This window comes from Delphinus delphis, chromosome 5 (assembly GCF_949987515.2).
Source record: "Delphinus delphis chromosome 5, mDelDel1.2, whole genome shotgun sequence".
NCBI classification, from domain to species: Eukaryota; Metazoa; Chordata; class Mammalia; order Artiodactyla; family Delphinidae; genus Delphinus; species Delphinus delphis.
Window position 1 is genome coordinate 101929676 of NC_082687.1, and position 20780 is coordinate 101950455.

A 20780-nucleotide genomic window follows, 5' to 3' on the forward strand; every position below is an offset into this window, starting at 1 on the left:
CTCCCACCCCACCTCTCTATACCCCGGCACCCAGCCTTGTTTTTCTCATTAGGACTTTCCACTTTCTAACCTACTATAGGTTTCTCTTGTTGCCCCACCAGGAAGTAAGCACCTGAGATGTTTGTCTCTTGTTCTCTGCTCTGTCACCAGCGCCCAGACAGTGCCTGGCATTTAATAGATGCTCAGTAAATAATTGTCAAAGGAATGATCTTGGAATTCCTTTTAGTCACAATATGGGCCCGCCTGGATTGGTCCTCTAATTTCCTTTCCTCTCTGGCACCCTGTTCAGTCAGCTGACCTTTGTCCCCACTACTCCATTGGAACCCTTTCTGTCCAGGTCTCCATTGCTCACTCAATGATCAGTTCTCAATCCCCATCTCAGTTGACTGTTGGGCAGTACTGACAGCTCAGCAGGGAATTGATCCTTCCTCCATGAGATAAGAACCAAGACTTCCTGGAGGACCAGTCGCTCTAGGTTTCCCCTTCCCTCACTGACTGCTCAGTCTCAGGCTCCTGTTCCCCTCCTCACTGGCCCACATTTAAAAGTTGGGGTGCCCCAGAGCACAGGCCTGGACCATTCCTGTCCTTCGTCTCACTAGACCTTCTCCGCATGTCTAATGACCCTAATCCGTTTGCTCATCTCTCCCAGACTTGTGTGTGTCCTGGGCCTCTCCCCAAAACCCTAGAATCCTGTACCCAGCTGCCTACCCGTCATCTTTCTCTGAATGTCCAATAGACATCTCCGAAAATTTTCGAAACTAAGCTCGTCATCCTCTCCCCTTCTCTTGCCCACCTCACTAAATGGCAACCCCATTCTTCCGGTGGCTCAGACTAAAAACCCAAAGAGTTACCCAGTCCCATCAGTAACATTTATGCAGCGCCTCCCATACACCTGGGTTTTGCCCAGGGCACAGAGAATAAGATTGCCTAGGCTGGGGTAACCGTAAATAAACCTGCTTGACAAGGACAATAATTTGTTCTTGTACAATAAAAGTATAGGAAAAAATTAAAACCAAAGCCTTAAAATTCATATTTCCTGCCTCTTTCCTTTTCTCCCCTTATTACTCTGCCCCAAAGACTTAACCTAAGTAAGGAAAAACTTAGGATTAGTGAAAAGGCTTGGAAGCGTGCTACTGTGTTCTTGGATGGAAGATTATCTTGCAGTAGGCCAGGCCTTGACTTTGTGTTGTGCACATAGCATGGACCATCCTCAGCAAGAATAAGAAACAGAGAGAGAGAGAGAGAGAGAGAGAGAGAGAGAGAGAGTGTGTGTGTGTGTGTACATGTGTATGCGTGCACATGCACATCATTGACCCCAGAGTCAGGAGACCTGGATTGTGTTCTCAGCTCCATCACCAACTGTGTGACAAATGCCGTCCTCTCTCTGGACTTCAGTATCCAGACAGTGGAATGAGGTTTTCTCAGTTTTATTGTTCTGTGAACATTCTCTAAGGACAGCCCGTGACTAGGTTCCTATGGAAGCTTCCTGGGCCAAGAACTGCCTTTCATTACAGAAGTGGGGTACAGAGGCCAAGAGATTGGGCAGGTGTCCAGAAGAACCCCAGCATCTTAGAATGTCTGAGCTGGAAGAGACCTTAGGAATTATCTCTTGTTTCCATGGGTCTCCACTTTCTATGAGGTCGAATGGAAGCCTTGTTAACAATGCAGATCTTTGGAAATTTTGATTCTGTAGGTCAGGGCCAAGGCCTAGGAGCTGCTCTTTAGCAAGTTTCCCAGATGATTCTCAGGCAGGTGGTGTAAGGACAGTAGTTGAAGAAACTCTGCTCTAGTCTGAGTCCCTCATCGGATAGATGCCCTGAGTTGGGAGGTGACTTACGCAGTCATGATAGCAGCATCGTGTCTGTCTTGTGCTAGGCACGATGGAAACACTTTACCAGTGTCAACTCGTTTAAGCTCCATGACCCCCTGCAAGGTAGATCCTGTGATCGTCCTCATCTACAGATGAGGAAAGTGACCCCCGGGAGGTCATGGAACTTGCCCAGTTCCGCCCACCCAGGAGTTTGGGTCCCAAGGTCCTGGGTGAGTTGGTGGCCCCAAAACCAGGATCAGATCCAGCCCGGCTTGCCTGCCCGGGTGGGTGATGCGTTTTCAGAGAACATCCTGCTACTGTGATATTCATGAAACATGACCTCGCCTCTGCGGGAGCTTATCACACCCTCTTCTTTTTAATTTCTTTTTTCTAAGTAACATGATCAAAAGAGAAAAATCAGACAATACAACAAGTAACAAGGAAAAATATTTCCATCACCCAGAGATGATGTTAATGACAAATGTGATTCTAGTCCTGACGCCAGCTTGACGCCTGCTGGGACACCCCAGCCTGGGAAACCCCAGCCTCCGTACTTCTCATGCATCTTCTCATTAAGCCCCTTCAACAGCCAAGGAGTTAGAACACTGTTTACATCTTGGCTTGTTTCCTCTGCAATCAGATACAAATAAATTTAGGCACTTCGCCTTTTTTTAAATCAGCTTGTACCATACACATATCTTTTTGCTTTTTCACAAAGCAAATTGTCATAAATATCTCTTCTTGTCAAAGAATGTGTTGACCTCACTGCTCTGATTCCTCGTCTCACATCCCATCACGACCCCTGCAGTCTGAAGCTGTTTGTGAAGGGCAGATGCCAGGTGCTCCACAAGAAAAGCCCTCTTTTCCTTGAAGTTCCAAGGAAATCTACAGGCCACTCCAGCTGTTTCATGTTGTGTTTTCTCCTAGCCACCAGATGGCAGTATAGCCCCTCACAATAGCAGAGACCATGCCTGGAGGACCTCAAATGCCAAGGCTGGCCCCAGAGGCTGCTGGGGCCGCTTGCGCTCACCTGAGCCCCCACCCCACATAGAAGCCTGTTGGCAACATAACATTCTCCTCCCCAGTTGGAGGGATGTGTCACTAGGAAGGGAAGTCACTTGCTCATTTATTTTTCAACCTTGCTGAGTGCCAACAACGTCCCAGGCTCCTGGGTTCAAGTGGCTCTAAGAGCAGACGCCACAAAACAGCTGTGTGAACTTGCCACGGTTCTCTGGGTTCTCATGTCTCCTCTGTACGAATGGGCTTTAAAAATAGCTCCAACTCACAGTGACCCGTGAAAACCTGATGCTAAGTAAAGGAAGCCAGACATAGAAGTTCACATGTGATGCATGATTCCATTTATATGAAATGCCCAGAATAGGCAAGTCCATAGAGAAAGAAAGCAGATGAGCAGGTGCCAGGGGCTGGGGGAGGGGGGGATGGGAAGTGACGGCTCATGAGCTTGGGGCTCCCACTTGCGTTGATGAAAAGATTCTAGAACTAGATGGTGGTTGTTAAGGACTGAATTGTGTCTCCCTCCCCAAAAAGTGAGGCCGTAAGGCTGGGACCCGATCCCATAGAACCACGTCCTTATAAGAAGAGACCCCAGAGGTGATCAGGAAGTGGGGACCGGGGCTTCCCAGGCTCCTAAGGGGTGACCTCAGTGAGTTCACCCACAGGATGCCTGAATCAAGATGGGTCTGCTCTCCTCCCTCTGGCTTCAGGACAAAAGTATCCTGTGTCCTGCGCCCCAGAGCGGGTCTCACCATCTCCTGAGAACCCTCTAAACCAGCTGGGCCTGGCCCATGATGTGCTGACAGAGGAGAGAAAGGAATTGTGAAAACCCTGTCTCTCTCACAGAACCCTGGCTCTCCAATCTGTTGTCTTGCTGCAGTATTTGTTCTGCATGCCAACCTCCGAGTAGTACCTGGAGCTTTCTCTCTGCTTCCTCTGTGATCTTCCTGACCCCACCTCCACCCAAGGCAGATAGATGTTTTTGATCATCGTGGAGGAAGTTCTCAGAAGCAAAAGAGAAACAAACTGAATAATTTTCCAAGCAGTACCCTTTAAACATACATAATGCAAAAGCATAAACGTGATTCAGCCTGGGGCCAATAGCAATGCAAAATAATTCTTGTCTACGGACAGGCAGACCCTGTCCTGTCCAGCAGAGGTTCAGCTGGCTTCTCCCCTGATGTAAAAAAACAGCCCTGCCTCCATTTCATATCATTTCAATATTCCTGACCTGAAAATGTGTCAGTTCTTTGGAGTCTCTGTTGAACCAGCTAGAACATCTGCCCAGTTCCCTCCCTGGTTAACATGTTAAATAAAATCTACAACACATATTCATTTTTACATCTATGTGAGAGGCATGATTTTTTCCTCTTTTTTTTTTTGAAAATTATTTCTAACAGACTTCTGAAAGTGAAGGTTGATCCAGAATAGACAAAATTTTCTCCTGTTTGTTGTTTAGTTTATGCCTGTATTTGGTAGATTTCCAAACATAGAGCATATTAGTTTGCCTGGACTGCCAAAACAAAGTACCGCAGACTGGGCAGCTGAAACAACAGAAATTAATTTTCTTCCAGTTCTGGAGGCTGGAAGGCTGAGATCAAGGTCTTGGTAGGGTTGGTTCCTTCTGAGGCCTGTCTCCTTGGCTTGTAGACCGCCGTCTTTTTCCTGTGTCATCACAAGGTCGCCCCCTGTGTGTGTCTGTCTCCTAATCTCTTCTCCTAAGGACACCAGTCCTATTGGATCAGAGCCCACCCATATGACCTCATTTTACCTTAATGACCTCTTTAAAGACTCTATCCAAATACAGTCACATTCTGAGGTCCTAGAGGTTAGGACTTCAACATATGAATTTGGTGGGGGGCAGATCATAATTCAGCCCATAACATAGCGCAAGAAACAGGACGGGCTGGAGTCCATGGCATGGAGGGATGGCCAGGAATCCTGCTGGGTGACCTGGTGGAGGCAGCTGTGCCCGTGCCCCCAGGGGCTGCCACCAGAAGTGTGCTGAGTTACCCAGTTCATGAATCTGCCTATGATTCTGAGAGATCACAGCAGCAAGGCCAGTGACAGACAAGTCTGACTGCTAAAGGAACTTGGTCATTTTACTTTTGGTCCCTGAGATTCTCCAATTACCAAGTGATTTTATGAGGGCCCTTGGCTGTAGACAGCCTGACCCTTCAACTGTAGGAAAAAAGAGAGAATGGACCATTGGCTTTGAGAATAGAGTCTGCTTCCTGCCAGCTGACCTGTTGGGGCTGGTTTGGCCTCAGGGTTTCCCAAGCAGTCCTGGCCATAGGATCTTTCATCCGTCACATGGCAGGTGAAAGCCCAACCCGCAGAAGAAACCGATTCACAGAGGATGGGGCCAGAGGCACGGCCGCTCATCCCTCTATTGCCCACCAGCCTTGACCCCGAGGAGGCTCCTTGAGGCCCCCTGGGGACTCCAGTAACCCTTGGGGTTACTGCTGGGAGTGTCACCACATTTCCTGCCACCCGGCCCCTGCACGGTTCCATTATTTTGTTCTTTATTAAGACTTGCTTTGCTCCAAGAAGATTATAGAAATATAAATAAACTTTTATATTTCTGAAGTATACAAGGAGACTGAGACAAAGAGGACACAGAGGCAGGGGTAAGGTGAAACGGGGGTGTGTATATAACATACAATGTACACTGTTCAGGGGTGTTATGGACTGAATGTTCCTGTCCCCCTCCCCAATTCATATGGTGAAGCCCTGGCTTCATATGGCTGTATTGGGGGATGGGGCCTCTAATGAGACGATTAAGGTTAAGTAAGGTCACCAGGGAGGGGCCCTGATCCAATAGGATTAGTATCATCATGAGAAGAGACACCAGAGATTTCTCTCTCCATGGAAAGGCCATGTAAGGACATAGCAAGAAGACAGCCACATCCTGCCAAAATTCTTATGCTGAAGTCCTAACCCCCAGGATCTCAGAACATGATCCTATGTGGAAATGGGGTCATTCCGATATAATCAGTCAAGTTAAATTAGATCAAACATGCGGGCCAAACCACAGGGCCGGGCCAGCCAGGTGCCAGCGGGGAGGAGCCCTGTTCCCAGGTGTGTGCCAGGGGCCATGCCAGCATGTTTGTAGCTGCTTGCCTGCCTGCACCTGCACTGGTGGGCAGATCCCAGCATTTTCTCACCGAGCTCACACCGACTTCAGGGTTCCCCCAACACTGTGCTCCAGGCAAACAGGGCCAACCAGACCAGCTGCACCAAAGAGGAAGGATGAAATGATCCCCAAAGCCCCTTCAGAGTGAATGGTCTAGAATTCCATCACCTGTGTCATGGGCCTCCAGACCATGCTTCTTTAGCCTTTATGCTTTCATTCTCACAGTCTGGAGGGTCTTTGGGTTGGTCCGAGTGTCCATCTCTCGCTAGTTCGTGCCCTCCTTGGAGTGGACGTGTAGGGGCGCCTCACAGCCCCTGACCCCATCACTCACCCGCTGAGGCCTCTGCAGGGCACAGGCCTTTGCAGTGACACCCAGTGCAGTGTTCATCTTCTCATCCTCCAGCCACCCAAGTGCATCCCCTGGCACCTGGAGCATAGTAAGTTGCTTGATTTTGTCAAGTAGAAAACAAATCTGACCTCATATCCATTAGTGCAGCTACTATCAAAAAAAAGAGAAAATAACAAATGTTGGTAAGGATGTGAAAAAATTGAAACCCTTGTGCAGTGTGGGTGGGAATATAAAATGGGGCAACCACTATAGAAACAACACAGGGGCTCCTCACATTTTTTTAATTTAAATTTAAAAATTAAAATGTTTTAAATTTTTAAAATTAATTTTTAAAAAATTAAAAATAGACCCAGCAAACCCACTTGTGGGTATATATCCAAAAGAATTGAAAGTAGACAAAATAGTTGCACATCCACGTTCATAGCAGCATTATTCACAAGGGTTAAGAGGTGGAAACAACCCAAGTGTCCATCAACAGAAGAATGAATCAACAAAATGTGGTCTAACTCTGTCTATTCAATGGAATATTATTCAGCCCTGAAAAGGAAGGAAATCCTGGTACGTGCTACAACATGGATGGACGTTTGAGGACATTATGCTCAGTGAAATAAGCCAGCATGAAAGGACAAATACTGTAGACTTCCACTAATATGGGTACTTACAGGAGACGAGTTCATAGAGACAGAAAGGAGAATGGTGGTCACCAGGGACTGAGGGAGGGAAGGATGGGAAGTGGTTTAATGAGGACAGCGTTTCAGTTTTGCAAGATGAAAAAGTTCCGGAGATGGATGGTGGTTGAGGTAGCATGACGATGAACACAACTGAACCGTACACTTAAAAAGGGTGAAGGTGGTAAATTTTACGTTATGTGTTTTTACTACAACTGAAAAAAAAGGAGACAAGCACATATAAAAAACAAACAAACCAATCTGGACTTAGGTAAGGAGAGACTTTTCCAGACAGGATCTTTGCAAGAGTGGGGAGGGACAATCACATTAGGGTAGAGGCTGGGATCACGAGCTGAGCAAGCCTCCCAGGGCCAGGCAGGGGAAGGGCCCTTCCTCCACAGGGAGGTGCCAACGTGCCAATGAAGAGCCCGGTGGACGGGGTGGAGGTGGAGTGATGGGCAGTACATCGGAGGACGTCTTTCCTGCCGTCAGCCGAGCGTCCTTGGGAGGCCGCTAAGGGCTGTAGTATGCTGGCCCAGGCCAAGGGCAGCCAGACCTCAGGAGCCTTGGGGGAGGGCAGAAGCTTCACTAAGGTTTGGTGAAGTCGGATGACCAAACATGGACCTGTCCAGCTTGGTCAGTGGGGACAAACAGTTCAGCTAATTATTTTTTATTTTTTTGGCCATGCCGCGCGGCATGCGGGATCTTAGTTCCCCGACCGGGGATCAAACCCGTGCCCCCGCAGTGGAAGTGCAGAGTCCTAACCACTGGACCACCAGGGAATTCCTCAGCTAATCTTTCATGAGCAAAGGATGGTAATTTGGAGGGTCTGACCTTGTCACAGGTAAATAAATGTTGGGGGTGGGGGGGCGGATCTGTGAGTTGCAACCGAGTCACCTGGGGAAGGTTGGTGCTTTGCAGTGAGCCGTCTTTGAAGAGCACAAAAGGGTGAGGGCGTTTCTAAATCTTCGCTGTTTTCCAGGGGCAGGTAAAAGTCAGCATCGTCGATTTGAGTAGGATGGAAGTGATTAGTGCTGGGGAAGACCTGTCTTTTCTGGCACAGAGCAGACCCTCAGTAGACACTCATGAACGAATGAGTGAATGAATGAACGAATGAATGAGTTGGCAGAAGGGAGCAAGCACTATGGGCTGCGGTGGTCAGAGGGAGGCTCCCCAGAGAAGGCGGGATCTGAAGTGGGTGTGACGGATGCACAGGAGATGGGACACCTCGAGGATCACAGCAACAAAGCAGTTTCAAGAGACAGGAAGGCAAAACCATTGTTCATTATATATTATACGCGAGACCCTAGGCAGTTCCGTCAGGAAAACAGAGACCTCTCTGGTTATTTCAAGCAGAAAAGACAAGGAATTGACTGCTTACAAAGCCAGAGGAGCGAATGTCCGGCCCTGCTCCAAACTCACCTAGAACCCTTTTTCTCTTTCCCACCCTGATTTTCCAGCCTTGGTTGCCATGAGGCTCTGGGGCTCAGTCTCCCTGAATACAAAGACCAAGTCCCAAACTCTGCCAGTCGCAGCCAGAGGCCCCCTCTGCTTGCCGTTGACTGGAGCCCTCCAGGGGCCTCCTTGTATTTCCTGTGAATCCCCCAGAGGAGACACTGCTGGAACCCAAGCTTTCCAAACAGACCTCCCACCTGTACAAACAAGATCAAGGGAAGCTGGGCTCCAATCCAGCTGCACCCATCAGGGACCAGCTCCCCTCACCGGCCTGGCGATTTTCAGGGCTTGAGGGATGGAGGTGGTGGCCTGGGGCCAGCCAGAGACAGTGGTAGTGGCCGAGACAATGCTCAGGTCTCGGAACAGGGCCCTGGGCTCTCAGCTGGTCGAGGTGATGGATTGGGGATCAGAGGAGGCTCAGCATGTACACAGGGTGTTCCCACATCACCCCCAAGGTCCAAGATGGTAGCAAGTGACTGAACAGGAAGCAGAAGCTCGTCACTCAGACTCCACTACACCTATGCCGGGCTCCACCTGGCTCCCCACACCCAGCTCCCTCCACGCAGACAACCCCAGCAGTTCTCAACTGCTCATGGGCCACCCATGGGCCACCCATGCTCTCACATGGCAACACCATCACCGCCGCCTCCTGCCCAGGCATCCGTGGCTTCTCCCCTCCTCTCTGCTTCCCCTCAGCTCCTACCCCACAATTCAGCTCCTGCAATAAACCTTCCCCATCCCTACCCAGAGGACAGTTGCCTATGAGACCGCACAGTATAGCAGTTATGGGTGTGACCACTTGTCCACTCAAGCCCATATCCCAGTCACGTCCATCCTTTCTCGTGGTCAGAGGCAAGTTCATCCCAGCTTCAGTTTCCTCATTCGTACGTGATACGCCTACCTCATGGGGCTGGTACAAAGCGGGTGTGGGATGGTCATTCACAAGCTCACCTGATCCAGGTATGCAGCTGTGCTGTTATCATTCCTGGCGCCCTTCCCTCCATCAGGGACCGTGCTCCCTGGGTCTGTGCCTGTCTCACCCACTAGAGCAGGGGCTGAGACCGCCCACTGTTACAGCTGCCCTTGGCCCCGTGCGTGGCCCCTGTTCATCCCTGTTCATGGTGATGGATATGAATGTGCCGGGACACGTGGGCTCCAGAATGTGGCAGGCAGAGGAAATTAGTCTCTGCTTCCCCGACATCTTGCACACAGGCAGTGTGAAAAGGTTGGTTGGGGTCTAGAAAGACCTCCAGCAGAGGCCCAAGCTTCTAGGTCAAAATACCAAGAGCCTTCTAGAAACGGGCCCATTCGCCCAAGGTCCAGCTGTCTGAGCAGCACGTTCATTGCCGGTGGCGCAGGTAGACCCTCCTGTGTACAAGACTCATCGTGATAAACGTGGTGAGGGTCAGTCCCCTTGCCGCTGTCGTTCATTAGAGCGGATTTTCAAAGCACAGCTTGCTTGTAGTGGAAGCCCAGGCTGGAAAGGAAGATTCCTCAGGATTTCTCACTCCTGTATGGGGCTTGGTGTTGTCCTACCAGGTTTTCTTAAAGCGAGGCCACCTGAGCCCTCCCAGGAGGGAGGATGACAGCGAAACTAGTTTATTGAACAAGAGGCTCCGCGAAGGGCAATGGAAGTGGAAGAGTGTTTGCTTTCTCGTGTCTGCCCCTTTCAGCCTGGTCCCCAGAAGAGATCCTGGCAGATCCCGCAGTTTCCCCAGTCACTCATGGAGGATGCGCTATGTGCCGTTATCCAGCTGTTAGAGCGCCAGTCCCGTCGGCTCTCAAGGCTTCAATCTGACACCTAATTTACAAATTCTCGGGTGCGGAGCCGTGCCCACCCCCGGCTCTCCCGCCGTTCCTCTCCCCACTAGCAGGCTTCTGCGTCCTGGGAGCTGTGTCCGGCGCCCCCAGCACGTGTGTCAGGGCTGCTGCGGAGAAGGCAGGACAGTCTCCCGTAGCCGGTGGAGCTGGAGCTCACTCTCAGCTGTGAAATGACCTTGGCCATGGCGGACACAGGCCTGCAGTCATTCTGTGCCCACTTGTGTATCTTCTTTGGAGCCTGCCCATCCCCGCTGCCCGAGTCACTGGAGCCGATAGCGGCTGACAACACCCTGTCGGGCCCTGGCTTCCAGAAGGGCCCCCTGCACAGATGCCTTCTGCGAGGCCCTGGGGCCAGCTCAGCCATGCCCCCAAGATGTCCAGGTCCTCACGCCCCAGACCCTGTAAATGCCACGTTATACAGCAGAAGGGACTTTGCAGGTGTGATTAAAGTCATGGATCTTGAGATGGGGAGGTTATCCTGTATTATCTGGCTGGGCCCTAAGCATCATCACGAGGGTCTTTATAAGAAGGAGGCGGAGGGAGATTTGACACAAAAGATGGAGGCGACGTGACGGCAGAGCCAAAGAGAGATTTGAAGTGGCCAGACACTGCAGACCCAGCCTGGTGACCAGGACGTGGACCTCCTGGAGGTTACGTTGTAGTGGAAGGAGGCAAGTAGGCAAGCAGGTAGCAAGGTATTTTCAGAGAACGGTAAATGCTACGAAGGTCATACAACGGGGTGGCCCATGACCTGCCCTGGAGAGGGCCGTGTGGGGAGGAAGGTGCTTGAATGAGATGCCAGGTGTCCCCGCTACTGAGTCCGTGTGTGTGTTGGGTCCTCAAGTACCTGTGAACTAAAATTCAGGTATGAAATGCAGGCAGGAGGACAAAATGCAGCCTTGCCCCGGGGCCCCGGAACACTCTTGCAAAACTCCTGAGTGGTTTCCTTTCTCTTCCAGTGTGCTGGTGCTACCTGTTCATTCATTCATTCATTCACCTAACAGTTATCTTTTTTTTTTTTTTTTTTTTGCGGTACACGGGCCTCTCACTGTTGTGGCCTCTCCCGTTGCGGAGCACAGGCTCCGGACGCGCAGGCTTAGCGGCCATGGCTCACGGGCCTAGCCGCTCCGCGGCATGTGGGATCTTCCCGGACCGGGGCACGAACCCGTGTCCCCTGCATCGGCAGGCGGACTCTCAACCACTGCACCACCAGGGAAGCCCTAACAGTTGTCTTCTGAACACTCCTTACTCCGATTGTGTGCAGCGCATTTTGCCATCTGTCCCCTCATTCGAGCATCGTAGGCCTCACCCCAGGCCGCTGGGCCCAGCAACCCCAGGGCCAGTGGGCTCAGCAAATGCCTGCCTCCCCTTCCCGAGTCAGGCTGTCCAGCTCCCCCCGCAGGAGATCCCCACCTGCTCAGGTGGGGGCCCCCCCATCACCAGGAAAGGTTAGTTACATGGTGTTTCCCAGGTCTGCCCCCGCAAGAGTCGGAATCCCCTGGTCCAGGATAAGGGTCTGGGAACGTGCAGTCACAGCCCATTTCTGGGGTGCAAGTTTGGGAAACACCGCGTTTCAGTTAAGCTTCTCAAACTTTGCTGTGCAGGCAGCTCCCTGGGGCTGGGGAGAGGGGCTGGTTAAATGAGATTCTGGTTCAGCAGCAGCTCGGGGAGGGCCAGAGTCTGCCTTACTAACCAGCTCCCCGACGGTGCCCATACCGCTGGATCTTGGACCAGCACGGAGGAGAGAGGAGTTACCAGACTATAGTGCTTCACCATATAGCCCTTCCGATGCATGAATGACAGCTACTTTCTGCGGAGCCCTTCCTGGGAGCCCGGGAACATGCTAAGGGCTTTGCATGCAACCTCTCGTTTGATCTAGTAATAGCCCCCTTTTACAGATGAGGAAACTGAGGCGTAGGAAGTTAGGGACTTGCCAAGTCACGGAGCTGAGGATGTGGAGTGCTGGAGTCTGAACCCAGGTGGTCTGATGCCAAGACCAAGGCTTACAGCAGCAAAGGAGGAAAAGGGATAACATTTTCTGGGCAACTGCGTGTGTCAGGCCAGTGTTGTTTAGTTCATCATCGCCTCTAATCCTTACAATAGTCCTGCGGTGGACTTGTGAGTGTCCTCAGTTTATAGAAGAGGAAACTGAGCAGTGGAGTGGCTCCGTCAGCAGCCCAGAGTTAGTCACCGCCGAGTGGCAGGGCTGAGCCCAGCTCCCTGACGTCCACGCTGGGACCTCTCCAGCCATCCCCCTGGGCGCAGCCTCGGAGCAGAGCACAGAGCTGGTGCCGCTTAGTGACCTGGCTGGCCCACGGCCCTCCTGTCACCCTGCCAGCTGTCCCTGTCCCACCATAAGCCCTGTGTTACTTTCCTGCAGCTGCTGGAACAGATTACCACCACTGGCTGGCTTGAAACAACAGAGCTGTATTCTCTTACAGTCCTGGAGGTCAGAAGTCTGAGGTCAAGGTGTTGCAGAGTCTCTTCCAGCTTCCGGTAGCTCCTTGGCTGTGGCCGTGTCACTCTAATCCCGCCTCCATCATCACATGGCTTCTCCTTTGTGTCTGAGTCTATGTCTCTTCTCCTTTTATAAGATATGGGATTAGGGCCCATCCTACTCAGCATCATCTCATCCTAACTAATGACATCGCAAAGACCCTATTTGCAAATAAGGTCACATTCTGAGGATCCGGGTAGATGGGAATTTTGGGGGATGCTACTCAGTCCAGTACAAGCCCACCATCTGCTCTCGACCCCAGGCTGTAGCACAGAACAAGAAGACAGGAGAGGCTGGGGGAGCCACTGGCAGTCCCCACAGTGCCCAGAGCTCTGTCACATATGGGGCCGGCTGTGCAATTCCATCCTAACAAAACAGGGACTTCTGCTCTGGTTTGGTTCATTGTCCTTTCTAGAATTTCCCCTCCAGGCCTTTGGCCCCTGCCTGTGGTTGGGAGCTGCCAGGCTGCTGCTGTGTTTATAAGAGGTCAGAAGCAAAGAGTATGAACAGGCAACGGGGGTGGGGGGTGTGTGTGGAATGTCACCCACAGGAGGACATGTCGCTAGTTAACAAGCCTGGAAATGTGTTCATCCCTCCGGTGGTCAAACAAATACAAACAGACACAGGATACCATTTCTTGTCCTTCAAATGAGTGAAAGATTTTTGGTTTTGTTTTTTAATTGTAATCGTCAATTCTGGCAATGATTTTGAAACAGTCACTTTCATACAATGCTTAAGGCCCCTTTTGGAAAGTAATGTGATAGCGTTTCCCGAGAGCTGCCAAAAGACGCATGCCATTCCATTCAGTGATTCAACTTCTAAACATCCCTCCTAAGGAAATAATCAGAGAAGTGGTCAAATATTTTGTTCAAAGATGTTATTACAACATTTTAAAAAAATCATGGTAAAAAATAAATTGGAGATAGCTTAAATGTCTAACCATAGGGGATTGATTGAGTAAACAATGACATATCAGCTTGATAGAAAAATGTTTACAGAGTTTGTACTAACTTGGAAGAATGCAATGCTAAGTGAAAGAGGATACACAATTGTATATCCAACAGGACCGCAAATGTGTACAAAATTGTGCAGAAAGAAAGGATTTGATGTGCTTGTGATAATGAACCTCTTCAGGGAGACTACATCTCCCTGGAAGAGAAAAAAAAACCCAAGTTGGCAAGGGGACTGTCTCTGGGACAGAGGTGAGACCTGGGGTAGGGGGTGGGAGGTCACAGCCTAAAAATTATCCCCCAAGACGAGGAGTGCATAGATGGATGTGAGGTTTTGAAGCGTTTTCGGGCAGGTACCATGGCCACACCGGCCCCCACCTCCCTTCCCCGCTGGTCTCCTGGTCTGCCCCATCACTTCCCTCCATCCTCCACCCCGCAGGCAGAGTGATTTTTCCAAAACACAAACCTGGTCATCTCACTCCCGTGCCACAGACCCTTCAATAGCTCCCCACTGATGACAGGATAAATCCAGGCCCAAGTTGGAAGACCAGGTGCTTCCCAGTCAGCTCACCTGTCTCCCCAGCCTCACCCTTCTTGCCTCCAACCATAAGCCATGCTCTTCCATTCCTCTGTGCCTTTGCTCATGCTCTTCCCTCTACCCAAAATCCACTTCTTTTTCATTTCCTCCTGGTGAACTCCTACACATCCTTCAAAACCCAAATCAGTTGCCACCTCCTCTCTGATCTTTTCTCTGACTGTCCCCAAGTGAGTTGGAGTTTCCCTCCTCTGCCCCCACAATCTCTTATGCCCCCCATCCCCATCCCAGCTCTCACCTGCTCTTACACTGTAATGATTTCTTTGGCATTCTGCCTCCTTCTCCAGGCTGTGAATTCCTGAAAGGCAAGGTCACTTCTTCACCTAGAATCTTCAGAGCCCAGTATTGGAGCCAATCCACAATAAAAACCCATTGAACGGGCTTCCCTGGTGGTGTAGTGGTTAAGAATCTGCCTGCCAATGCAGGGGACACGGGTTCGAGCCCTGGTCTGGGAAGATCCCACATGCCGTGGGACAACTAATCCTGTGCACCACAATTAGTGAGCCTGCACTCTAGAACCCGCGAGCCACAACTACTGAGGCCCGCAGGCTTACAGCCCGGGCTCCGCAACAGGAGAAGCCACCGCAATGAGAAGCCCGCGCACCGCAATGAAGACCCAACGTGGCCAAAAATAAATAAATTAAAAAAAAAAAAAACCCATTGAACCTTTGTTGAATAGTGATTACATGTCATGGCTGACCAAGAAGTTCCATGAATTTACTCATTGGAATGACTGTCAGAAATAGGAATTAGGACCCTCATTTAATACACAGGGAAACTAAGACTTACAGTGCTTAAGGAATCTGGCCAAGACATCAAGAGGCAGAGCAGGTGTTTTCTGAATCCAGATATCTCGTGTTCTTTCTAGCACACTTGAATTAGTTTTCCTGGGGCTGCCATAACAAAGTACCACAAAGCGGGTGGCTTAAAACAACCAGAATTTGTACTCTCACAGTTTCAGAGACCAGGAGTCCAAAGTCAAGGTGTCAGCAGGGCCAAGCTCCCTCCAAAGGCTCAGGTGCTTCTTGGCTTGTGGCTCCAGTCTCTGCCGCCATCCGCATGGCCTCGCCTCTGCCTCTCCTCTGAGTGTCTCTTATAAGGACACTGTCATTGGATTTAGGGCCCAACCAGATAATTCCATCTGCAAAGACCCTTTTCCCAAATAAAGTCACATTCCCAAGTTCTGGGGGTTAGTTGGGACGTGGAAGTTTGGGGAGGGGGAGTCAACTTTCACTAATTACATACAACCTAGGAGTGTATTTATGACCTGTTTTAATTAGTTTCACTTCTATTCAGTGGGTTTCATCTTAATCCAGTCGATATTGGTTGTACAGCTGCCACGGACCAGGCCTGACAAATTCCAGAGGTGAAGGATGTGGGCCCCTCCTCGTAAAGGGTCCCCACTCCAATGAAGGGGTGAATAGTTGGGGTATAACTCTTCCCGCGTAGGCCTGGGGTGGGGTTGCCAGAAAAGGAAACACTTGAGCCCACTTGGGTGGTTTTTCAGGAACAGCCGAGGGACCAGCCTGTCAAGAGCACAGCATCGTGAGGGACCTGGGACGGTCAGCCCTGGAGTGGGTGGGGGGCGAGGGGGGCGTGTCCAGCCCGCCTGCAGTGGAGGATGCTGGGAGCGATACCAGGCAGCAGGCTGGAGACGTGGGCCAGCCCTGGTCGTGGAAGGGCCCCAGGGCTGGGGGAGCTGGCCTCTGTGACCTGGATGTATCCTCCCCAGGGCCTCAGAGGTCCTGGCCAGCCCCTCCCATCCTCACCCTCTGAGCACTCCCTGGGCCCCAGTGCTCTGTGGGGCTCGGCTTTCCTTTCTCTTGACCTAACAGATGCCCTGGGCTGTGGCTGTTTGGTGACATCCTTGGGGCCTCCCCAGGAACATGATGCCGGGTGCCCCTGGGCTCCTTCTTTACAGTAAAGAAAACTGGCCACCCAGCCCCTACCATCTTATTAAAGGACGGGAGGTGGGGCGGGAGGGGTGAAATGGGGGGGCGATAAACGCCTGCCCCCAATGGCCTTCTTTAATACTTGAGCTATGGTGAAGGTCTTCTCCATTCTTCCCCCACCAGCCCTCCCTCCCCGAGCTTTGTGAATCAGAAAAGACAATCCAATGACATGAAGGGCAAATACATAAATATCCCTCCCTGCCTTTGGGCGAATCCTAAACATGTTCCCTGGGTGTAGTTGGGTTCTTTCCACAAGAGCCACGTTCCTTTGGCCCCTCCCTCCCACACATTCCGATCTCCCCTGAGCTCCCGGCGACTCGGTTGGCGGTTGGCGGTTGGCGAGACTGCACGGTGAGTTGCTGGGAAGCAGGACCTCTGCCTCCTGCTCTCTGTGCCTTTTGACTCTGTCCCTCCCCCCACTCCCCCTCCTTCCCCAGGCTCCTCCTCAGACCCGCAGGGTGGGTGTGCTCTGCAGGGCGCTGTGCTCTGACTCTGCCCCTTCCTTTCTGGGCATCCACTTGCTCATCTGTAAAATGGGGAGAGTAGTCACTTTTACTCCACTGGTTTTTAAAATTGAGATCAAATATATACAACGTCGAATTTGCCATTTTAAGTGGCGTGAAGTACATCCACATTGTACAGTCATCACTGCCATCCATCTCCAGAATTTTTTCAGCTTCCCAAACTGAAACTCAGTCCCCATTAAACACTCACTCTCCACGCCACCTCCCCCAGCCCCTGGGACCACCATTCTGCTTTTCTGTCTCTGTGAACTTGTCTCCTCCAGGAACCTCATATAAATGGAATCATACAGGATCTGTCCTTTGTGACTGGCTTATTTTATTTCACAAAACATCTTTAAGGTTCATCAATGTTGTAGCTTGCGTCCGATTTTCCTTCTTTTTTTTTAAAATAAATTTATTTATTTATTTTTGGCCGTGTTGGGTCTTTGCTGCTGCGCGCAGACTTTCTCTAGTGGCATCGAACAGGGGCTACTCTTTGTTGCGGTGGGCGGGCTCCTCATTGCAGTGGCTTCTCTTGTTGCGGAGCACAGGCTCTAGGCACACAAGCTTCAGTAGTTGTGGCTTGTGGGCTTCAGTAGTGGCTCGCGGGCTCTAGAGCTCAGACTCAGTTGCTGTGGTGCACGGGCTTAGTTGCTCTGTGGCATGTGGGATCTTCCCGGACCAGGACTCGAACCTGTGTCCCCTGCACTGGCAGGTGGATTCTTAACCACTGCGCCACCAGGGAAGTCCCGATTTTCCTTCTTTTTTAAGGCCAAACACTATTCCATTGCACAGATAGACCATTTTGTAATGCCACCTTTCTCTGCCTCCGGGAAAAAAAGTCACAAAATGAGGAGGCAGTTTAGCAAAAGTTTAGAGCAGGGACCCTGAGGCCAGGCTGCCTGGGTCCCTGTGTGGCCACTTATAATCTTAGGCAAATAACTTCTGTGTGCCTGCCTCAGTTTCTTCTCAGTAAAATGGGTTGATAACGGTCCCTCCTCACAGGATCAAACGAGCTAAGTTTTGTAAAGCACACAGGACAGCGCCTTGCTGAAGGAAGAGCCATCAGAGTGGTGTCAAATAAACTAGCAGGAGGCCACCCTCTGTGCTGCCTGCTGAACCCACCTCACCCACACCCTTCCTTCCTGATCCTTTCTCGTCCAGGGTTTGGAATTGTCTACCCGGCTCTGCCTTTCTGTCTGCAAGGGGGGAAAGACCTCGGTTACCCATAACGGAGGACCTTTGTTTCGCAGCTGGAGTCCGGATGCCGATTTTACGGTTCAGGCATCCTTTACTGCCCGCAAGGCCTTAACACCGTGGGTACCACACAGGGTGGAGGATGGGGACCGCAGGACTTGAAGCTGATGAGAGACCCCAGCCTCAGCCGGGCCAGCCCACCGTGCAGAATTCACAGGATCCTCCTCCAAGAGTGTGGATGTTGGACAGCTTCGAGGTAAACTCCTAATACGGGCTGCACCCCAGCCCACATGCCCCAAGCAGTCTGAATCTTCTAGCTCTGTACAGTTGTCACCTTCTCCATGCCAGTTTTTCCAGACCTCTGTCCACTCCTCTTCCGTTCCCCACAACATAGAGAAAAGAGTCAAAGGGATATGGGTTCAAAAACCACTTTCACTGCTTGCTGCTGTGTGACCTTGACGAAGTTGCTTACCTTCTCTGGACAACTTTCTTCTTCCTTAAAGTGGGGATGATACATAATACTTTCTGCAGAGGAGCACCGAGGGAATTCAGTGAGGTGGGGAAGGAAACAGCGCTGGTCCTTTCTCTGGTTTGCCGCCTCGAACCTCTGTCTCTCTCGCTGAGCTGGCCACCTCTGCCTCAGATCGAGGCTGATTTCGTGGGAGCCGTGCGCCCTGACTCACAAGGGAGGTCCCCACGTCAGGACTGAGTGGCCTCCCCTTCGTGTCCCACTCACCCAGCTGTGCCCTGGAGCTGTGCCTCAAGTATGTGCCGCCGAGAGACTCACACACCTGTCAACGTGGATCCTCCCACGCGTGGTGTTCAGAATTCTTCAACAAGAAGCAGTGAATGTTTATCTTTCGGTTTGTTATTGAAAAATGACAGGAGTAAGAAAAACCTCCGAAGTGCCTGGGGTCCCGTGGAGGGAGCCCGGGGAGAGATACTCAGCAGAGTGACGGGTGGCTGTCAGATGATGCGGGTCTGGGTCTAGGACCACAGCCAAGCCACACAGAGGGGCTGGGCGGGTGTTCCGTGGGCACAGGTGGAGCCGGTGGGGGACTGGTGCCAGAGCGGGTTCTACCCCATCACCAGTGTCGTGGCTGGGAGCGCAGGTACAGGCATCCCGCGCCCGATGACGCCACTTGTGAGCACGTCGTGGGCTGAATGGCGGCCCCGAAAACATGTCCTAATCCCTGGAACCTCTGAATGCCACCTTATTTGGCCAAAGGGCCTTTGCAGGTGTGATTAGGTTAAGGCTCTCCAGATGAGATAGTCCCAGATTACCCAGGTGGAGCCTAAATCCCACAAGTGTCCTTATAGGAGGGGGATTTGAGACAGAAATAAAAGCCATGTGAGGATGAAGCAGAGATCGGAGTGATGAAGCCACAAGCCGAGGGCTGCTGACACCCCACAAGCTGGAAGAGGCAGGAGGCGCTCTCTCCTAAGGCCTTCGGAGGGAGCCCAGCCTGCCAACACCCTGATTTCGGACTTCTGGCCTCCAGAATTTATTCTCCAGAGAGAATAAATTCTGCTGTGTGAAACCACCCAGTTTGCTGTATATGTTCCGGCAGCCTTAGGAAACGAACACGTGAGCTTCATGACTTTGCAGGAATTCATCTTCTAAGTTTCAGTTTCCGCACTTGCAAGTAGCACCTAATTTATATAGTTTGTAAAGGATTACCCGAAGTATTTAGGTTGAATCGTGTTAAATTGACGTTTTTGCAAGTCAGAAGTAATTGGATATTGGCAGTTTCATTTGAGTCAACCCAGTGATCTACGCAAAGCACTTAGAATAGCATCTGGCCCGCAGTAAGTGTGCAGCAAATATGGAGACACAGTCCTAGGGCCAGGAGAGATGACTCCTCAAATGGGACTGATACCTTGGGGTGGAGTGGCATTCATACTGGGCTCTGAGGGATGCGTAGGAGCTTGTGTGGCAGAAAATGGGGATGCTGGGGGCTGGGGGAACACCTCAAGGAATGGGTCAGGGAAGGAAAAGTTGGCTTTGGTAGGTGCTGGTAGGGGACTGAGGGAGCTTCCCTGGGAAGGGGGTGCAGGGGTGATGTAAGCACCTACTGAATACAGAACCCTCCATGCCTGCCCAGCCACCAAAGGGGAATCTCCTCCATCCTGTAATGGCATGATTTCCCCAAGACACTTGAATGTGTCACTCTCCACTGGCGTATGCGACCCTGGGGAAGAAAGCTAAAATCTCTTTAGCCCCTGTAGGAGATTCCTGTGGCCGTTAAAACAAAATACCCCAAACTGCGGGGCTTAAAATAATAAAAATTAATTTTCGTACAGTTCTGGAGGTCAGAAGCCCAAAATCAGTCTCACTGGGCCAAAATCAAGGCGTCAGCAGGGCCACATCCCATCTAGAGGTTTCCTTGCCTTTTCCAGCTTTCAGAGCTGGTATTCCTTGCATTTTTTTTGGCTGGTGGTCCCTTCCTCCGTCTTCAAAGCCAGCAACGTAGCATCCTACTTCCTTGTTACATGGCCTTCTTATGTGTCAAATCTCCCTCTTCAAAGGACACCTGTGATTGCATTTAGGGTCCGCCTGTAAAATTGAGGATAATCTCCCCATCTCAAGATGGACAATGTAATCAAATTTGCAAAGTCCCTTTGCCATATAAAGCGACATGCAGAGGTTCCAGGGATTAGGACCCGGATGCCCCTGGGGGCCATTGTTCAGCTGGCTCAGCTGGCATTAAGGGCCCCTCCGGTTTGGCCTCTTCTCCCCTCCCTCAGCAGCATCAACTCCTCACCTTCTCATCTGCTCCGCCAATCCCTGCTCAGATGTGCCAAGGACCTGCTTCTTCTGGAATGCTCTCCC